Raw genomic sequence first — 8,288 nt, forward strand, 5'->3', positions numbered from 1 at the left:
TCCTTTAGAGTAGGATCTGGGTAAACTGAAATTTAAAGGTGAAGTGAATATTTCAATCAAGTAACTTTGTTGTGGATGTTTTGGGTTATTGTCAGTTGAGATTAATATTTTGGTTCTTCATTTGTAATTATAATTTCTCTTGGTAAATGCATAATGCTATCTTCCTGTTTAAAATGTCATTGTGCGAATGACTTCCTATTTCTCATCCTCTCTTATCTTTTCCCTTAGATGTATGGTTTATTATGTAATTTCTTGAAACTATGACAATCTTTTATGGAATTTGAAATTCGTGAACTAGTCCCTTGCTTATGGGGATTTTGATCTTGCATGTTATATACATATATGAGAGTTTTGACTTGATAACCCTTAAATGGTACCTTTCTTTTGCTCCACTTTACCCTTTGATCATGTCCCATTATCCTGGTAGTTTGTTAGGAAGTTTGAATTGTTCAAATTATTATTATAAAAGAACTTTTGGAGATGGAATTAAAGCAAAAGAGGGTTGGTAGTTTGTGATGATTTGTTAAGCATTGAGGAAGGGCATAAACAAGATGGTAAGTTTTTTTTTTGTTCTTGTTGGTTTATTGTTAAGTTAATAATTTGATAAAAAAATTATTGAATATGTATGTATAGTTGTGATGTTACTTGGAATTAATTTAACTGTCACTAATTGTTGAGGAAATTAATTGACATGTGAAATTGAAGGAGGTAAAGAACTTATTAGGATGAAGAGAAACTAGTTGACTGTTGATGGTTAGCGTATTAAACACATGTATTTATATTAAGAAAAGAATAAATAAGTGATTTTAGAATTTTAATTGACTTATTGGGAAAAATTAATGGCACTTTTGAAATTAAGTAAGAAGTCAAAGTGAAGCAAGCATTAGAATTATTGAAAACCTCTCGGGTGAATGGGTAATGTCCTAAATAATTTTTTGCAAGGTGTTTATAAAATTGCTTTATTTAAATTTTTATACTATTTCTTTATATATTGCATAAATATTCTTATCAATTCTATTTTTATGATTTATACAATTTTTTTACTTATCTCACTTTTATATTAATTGGTTTTTTATGGAATTTGCTTTATTTTCATAAAGAATCATGCTATTGTTAAGGAATATTTGGATTTGATACATTATTAAATTGATTATTTATTCTAAACATCTCTATTCACCACTAGAAAAATGGAATTTAGCGAAGGACGAATCCCTCGCTAAATGTTATTTTTCATAGCTAAATTGCATTTTAGCTAGAAATTTTGTCCCTTGCTAAATTTGTAGCTAAAAAAGGGCTCACTAAATTTAACGAGAAATTGTATTTTCCTCGTTAATTAGTGAGAGATTTAGCGAGAGATTCAATCCCTCGCTAAAATTAGCTAGGGACTAAATTTCTCGCTAATCTCTCTCTAATACTATTTAAAATTTGATAACTTTAGCGAGGAATTAGTCCCTCGCTAATCCCTCGCTAAATATACTTATATTTAAAAATAACTATGCCACATCACTCGCCATGTGTGATGTCAACTTGTAACATGTCATCAACAACTTCATGCTTTGTCAACCACTATGTCACCTATCATCTCACGCCCTACCACCCACCACATGTCTCATGACACGTCATTATCCACCTTGCGCCATGTTACTTGCTCCTTACCATATCATATACTCATCATATTTATGCCAAATCCAAGGTTTAAACCCTTGACCTCATACCTTCTAAGCTTTATGCTCTCCTTCTTTGTCAGTTGAAATGAAAGGCACTTACAATCATTATATGAGAAATTAAATATGTATATATATTATTTAACTACATAAATATATCAAATAATATATTATAAAAATTCACACATATACATATTAAATTTTATTTTCAATTATTAATATGTTAAAAGTATTTATATTTTATTTAAATTATTCTTTATATTATATTTTTAATAAAATATTATTTTATTAATGTAAATCAACTTAAAATAAAGAAAATATTAAATAATTTATTATGAATATTTTAGTTAATTTTTAAATTTAATTATTTTTTAAATGAAAATAATTAAATGTGTAATTAAAAGTCAGTGTCAAAAGTTAATTTTTTTGTAGTAATTAGCTAGGGATAGAATTCTCGCTAAATTCCTTGCTAATTGTCTTATTTTAGAGAGGGATTGGCAATTCCTTGCTATTTCCCTCGCTAATTCTCTTATTTTAGAGAGGGATTGACAGTTTTTTTATTTTAGAGAGGGATTGATAGTCCATCGCTATTTTCCTTGCTAATTCTCTTATTTTAGAGAGAGATTGATAGTCCCTCACTAATTCTCTTATTTTAGAGAGGGATTGACAATCCCTCACTAATTTTCTCACTAATTTTAAATCAAGCTCCAAAATCAACATCCCTCGTTAATTTCCTCACTAATTTGGTATTTTAGAGAGGAATAGACGATCCCTCACTAAATTTTCTCGCTAATTTACATTTTTCTAGTAGTGATTGTTTAAATTTGTAGTTTATAATTCATAATTACAGTGATTTGTGTATGAAGAAAACTAAAAAGAAAATTTAATAGTTGAATATTATATTTTGAAAGGAATGGTTTTCAATGAATGTTTCAACTCTATGCATGCTTGATTTAATTAGGGGGACTCGGTTTAAAATGCTGGACGTTAACGGGCTGGACGTTAACTTTGTTAGTCCTTGGCAAGTCATGGCACACCTAGCTAGTAGGGTGTTTGTAGGAGGTGCTAGTCTCGTATGAAGGCCAACGCACATGAAATGGAGGGATGATAATTTGTGAGCATTGTACTCACACTTATTTTTATAGGTCTTGTGCTTGTGCTTGTTTCGTGGCTTTTAGTCATGCTTGGCTAGTTACCCTTATGGACTTTGTATGCACGTTTGTCAGTTGTTTTGATTAAGTCCTTGTGAAAAAAAATGAAAATGAAAATGAGTTTTTTAAAAAAATTACTGCTATTTTAAAATGATATTTGTTGAATAAGTTATATTTTTTTATGTTTAGATTTTTTAAAAAAGATTTTTATATATTTTTAACTTTTTATAACATAATTGTGGTATGAAAGTGAAATGTTTATGCTATGTCATCACTAATTGGATTTATACATGTATGAATTATATATTTATCTAGAATTTGGTGGCTTATGGGATTTGAGATCTCATTGATTTTTTTATTTTATTTAAGCTTTTTAATTATTATTGTTAATTATATTCACTCTTAAATTTCAATTGGGATGCTACCACTAGAAACTTTCTTTAGTCTCAGATATTATTGTTGACCATGTGCCTCTTACTGATCATTGTGGGGCCAATATTGCTTTTTGAATAATAGGAGCACTCTTTGGCAATTCATTTTGATGTAATTATGTATTATATTAACATTATAGATTTAGTGCTCTACATATATTGTAGTTAGATCCTAATCTTATTTTATTATTGTGAAATTTGCTGACGTGGAGTTAAACTCCTTTCTAGTTTGACTGACAGGTCTTGTTATTATAGAAATTTCTAGAGGTCCTAATTATAGGACATATTTTATCAAAATTTCTACAAGATGGTTAGACCTTACGGATTTAAACTTAGACATAAATAATATATCGTTATTTTGAATTAATTTTTTTTGTTAATTAAAGCTTATGAAATGTGAGTCTATCTCATATTTTGTGCTGGTCACACCCTCAATATTGGGGTGTGACAAAGAAAGACAACTGATGGAATCCCAACTAGATAGTGTGACCCAAGATTAACATAAGCTGCAATTTTGCCAACTACGTCCTCTTGCCATGCCTAACAATAAGAGTTTCCAAATGCATATCAACACAATTAATCAAATTTTAAAATTTTTAATACTCCCTCCAATTCTTATTATAAAGCATATCAAACTATTTTACCAGAACTAATGAAAGTATTTAAGTTATTAATTTCTTTTGATACCATAAAGTTTAGGTAAGTTGAATCTTGAGAGCTTACCAGGCTAGGGCATGCTTTCAGGCACAAAAAATACTTATAGAAGTACTTAAAGATTGTCTATTAACAAGGTCTTCATATTAGTAGTGAGATTTGATTGCACAACCTTATAGATTGAGTCAAATCTTTTACCAATTGGACCAATCTTTATTGGTAGTTAAGTAATTAATTTTGTTTGAAAATAAAAAACTTCAAATTTTACCCCTATTTAAATGAAATTTTTTCAAATTTTCATCACATTTTTTCTCATATTTAATGATTTTAAAAAATGATGATATTGGAAAAACATAATTAATATATATCTCATCAAGTGCTTTATATTAAGAATCAAATGATTCATGTAAAAAATGTCCTATGACAGGAACCAGGGAGAATATAAAACACTTGAGGAAGAAGTGAACCTGAAAGAACATATTGGAGTCCATCTAGAAAGTTGGACATGGCAAGAATTGGCAGCATGTTGTTGCATATTTGACTACTACTTCGTTACTATAAGCATGTTTGCAAATATTTCGTATTAGCATCAGAATCATTCTAGCTAAGAAGCCCTTAATAATGGCCATTACTAACACAATACACACTGCTAATCGAGCAGTAAATGGAAGACCAGCTCCAAGTTCATTTGAGACATAAGTGCTGCAAACAATAACATAATATTTAACACAGTTATACATGCTAATTAATTTATTTTATAATCATGAAACTTCATAAGCACTACTAACAATTATTACCTTACAGCTCCACTGAGTCCAAAGGGAATCATCCATACAACTGCAGCTATGTTAAGGTTGATAAATAAGAGAAAGATTAGGTTGATTCAAATATTAATAATAGGGTCAAAGATAATGTTTCCCTCTAAACTTTTTTCTAAGGAGTGCTAATGGGTGTACTTAGAGCTGTTAATTAGAGTTGATCCAGCCCTTGAAGGGTAGGGCCTAAATAAGTTGACTTCATTAAGCTCGATTATACCTCAGGGTTTCATTTTAGTCAGCCCTACCTTAGTCTTAAGGGCTAGCCCTTAGGCCTTGGCCCTATTTTTTTTTTTCATTTTTCAATTTTAAAATCTAAAAAAACCATATTTAAAATACCAACAAAGTTACTACATAAAACAGTAAGTTTAGAAAAATAAATTTAAATCAATACACACAATAACAAATTTAAGTTTAATAAAAAAACAACATCACAAGATCAACACTAGTAACAATCAGACTTTGCTAGCATCATTGGTTAAATCTTGATTATTTTTATTATCATTAACATCAATATAATTTCATCCTTCTCCTTGTATAGCCACTTCAATGGCAAAGATATTAAGCTTTTCTATTCCTTTTTCATCCTTATGAAAATGAGGCCAAGGTTTTAGAATTAGTGTATTATTTAATTTTGGGTTGAAGTGCAATTTTGTCCTTAAATTATTATCGGAGGAGTAATGTTGCCCTTAAACTATTCATTGCAGCAATATTCCCCTAAATTATTCAAATCGGAACAATGTTGCCCTCACCTTTTAAAAGTCAGAAAAATAAATAAAAATAAAAATATAATAATATTAAATAAAATAATATTAAATGTATATATAAAAATAAAATTATAATAATATTAGATATATACATATATATATAAAATAAATATAATAAAAATATAAACTATAATTTTATAACTTGTCAAATATAAGAAGATCTTGATTAAATTAGATATGAGTAAACTCAAAAGTAATTGCATTTGCACCTATAGCTATCGACATCTTTATAAAAAATGGTCTCAAATGTGAATTGTTCAAAAATAAAGTTAATTTTTAGTAGGATCTTATTTTTAAATTTTTAAAATTTTTTAAGCTTTTTGTCATATTATGTTTAAAATTGTTAGTTTTTTAAAAGCGCCTCGATTCCTAATTCAACTTCAGTTTTAGCTTAATAGTAGCTTAACTCTTATTCAATCCATCTCAATCATGAAAACAGTTTTTAATCCAAATCAAGTAGTCAACAACAGCTCTGGTCAATAGTTATAGGTGTAAATGCAAATACTTTTGAGTCTACTTATATCTAATTTAATTAAAATTCACTTATATTTGACAAGTTATAAAATTATAATTTATATTTTTTCTTATATTTATATTATGTATACATTTAATATTATTTTTATTTAATATTATTATAATTTTATATTTATATATACATTTAAAATTTTTTTATTTAATATTATTATAGTTTTATGATTTAAATGGTGAGGCAACATTGCTCCTTTGAAATAATTTAGGGGCAAAATTATACCTTAACTCATGAAAAGTGAGTCCCACTAACTTTAGTAGTAGACGTTTAAATGGCGAGGGCAACATTGCTCATTCGAGAAAATTTTAAGGGCAAAACTGCCCTTAACCTTTTAATTTTTTAATATTAAAATTTAAAAAATTATAAAAAGGCTTAAAAGGGCCGATTCTTTTATTTTAGGGCTTGAAAGGATTGACCTTTTTAAGCCCAAATTATCATCTTACACTCTAAAGTAATGGCCTAACCCAAAATTTTTTGGATTTAAAAGGCCCTTCTTGTCAATTGACAACTCTAGTTGTCTTGTACTGAAAGATAGGGCAGTATCCCCTCTTGAACAATTTTTTCAAGAGCAAATTCACGCTTCTGTTAGAGATCTATCATCTTCTTTAGTATCTGTTAATGTAGAATAGTTGTAGGGCCCACACATGGTGACAATAAGGCACTCTAATCTATTTTGACCATCTAATATGGGCCAAAGGAGCTAGAAGTGCGATGATAGTAGCAAGAATCAGGTTGGATTATAGCAGCCAAATGATAGCATAATAGGTTAGAATGTCTTGTTATCATTGTACATGGGCCCACAACTATTCCACACCAGTAGATAAAGGAGAAGATGATAGGTCTTTAACAAAAGGGTGATTTTGCTCTTAAAAAAATTGTTTAAAGGGGATATCACCATATCAGTACAAGTGCCTAACACTATAAAAAAATGCTTTAGAGGAAAAAAAGATCATTAACCCTCAACAATATCAAGTAAGTTTAAGAATATTTATGAAAAGTACTCAAATTCGAGATGAAACTAACCATATAGAGAGAACTAATGTTTCCAACTTTGGATTTGGAAGCAAACCAAACAAGAGAACCATCATTTCAAATGACCACATTTTCGAGCTGTGAATGCATGAGTTAATTAATAATGTGAATTGAATAAAACATTAAAATCTCAAACTATGCTAAATCATCATGAGAAAATGAAATTACTAAACCATAACAGTTGAAGGAATGGCAAGTCTAAAAAAAGTGGGAATGTTATGTAAAGCTTCTTTTGAAAACCCCAACCAAGTTTTAGCACAAGAAGGAGAATTACGATAACAATATCAAAACATTAACCCAATCAGATATATGAACTAAGGTTGTCGCTACCCTAGCAAAATAATACTAAGCCACAATAATGTAGCATTAGTATGAACCTAAATCGATCTTTATGAGGAGGTTTAGTTGAAAATTTTAGGTTTGAAGTGTGCTACAATAAGAGTGGTTTGGGATAGATTTAGGCTCTAAGCTAATTAAGCAATTAAACCTAATTCTAAAGGAAATGGAATGGGTATGTGTAAACCTATTAAAAGTAAGAACTCTAATGTGGATTTAGTTACCTATTCTTGTTTGATTATAACCTACATAGTGTGGTCTCCTCTCTCTTCTCTTTAGTTTAAGTCACTTAGTTAAATTCACCAAGACTTAACTAATCTCTGACCAACCCTAATCCAAGGTTATGGTCTTAGAGTGTGCTAAAACCTAGCTAGCATTAAGCATAACCAAAGTATAACAAACATGAGTCAATTAGGTCAAGCACATATGAAGGAATCAACATGCTCAATATGATTCATGAAGATATTCACATGCGCTCAAGTTGGAAAGATTATAAAAAGCAAGAAAACATGTTAAACTCATCAAGCTAACCAAGATTATGAACCAACTTGAAGAGGTTGAAATTATGGCTTGAGAAAACAAACATTGCATTGCAACAAGTATTTCTCAGTCACATGTATCATTACTTGAGATTATAAGATCAAAGAGTCATACAAATTTGTAATTCCAGAGAGAGAAAGTAGAAACAAAAACTTAAAACTAGCTAAAAAATAATACAAAGTCAAGGTTTTCTCCTCCTCATAGTAGCTCCTTCAAGAATCTAGCCTTACATCTTCAAGTGTTCTTCAAGATGAAGCTCCATTTTCATGGCTCTTTGGTCTTGAAAATTGCCCTATGCTAGCTTAGTTTGATTCCTGAGAAATCTCTTAAGTTATATGGAGGAAGAAGAGAGGAAGGGAATGAGATGAT

At 29.3% G+C, this 8,288-nt stretch overlaps 1 pseudogene; it reads right to left on the reverse strand.

The window, feature by feature from the left end:
- Positions 1-3,669: 3,669 nt before the first annotated feature.
- Positions 3,670-7,321, reverse strand: LOC129289941 (protein DETOXIFICATION 16-like; annotated as a pseudogene).
- Between the last annotated feature and the right edge of the window lie 967 nt (positions 7,322-8,288).

This window comes from Prosopis cineraria, unplaced genomic scaffold, assembly GCF_029017545.1.
Source record: "Prosopis cineraria cultivar Desert tree isolate PC_DT_omini unplaced genomic scaffold, ASM2901754v1 PC13, whole genome shotgun sequence".
Classification (NCBI taxonomy): Eukaryota; Viridiplantae; Streptophyta; class Magnoliopsida; order Fabales; family Fabaceae; genus Prosopis; species Prosopis cineraria.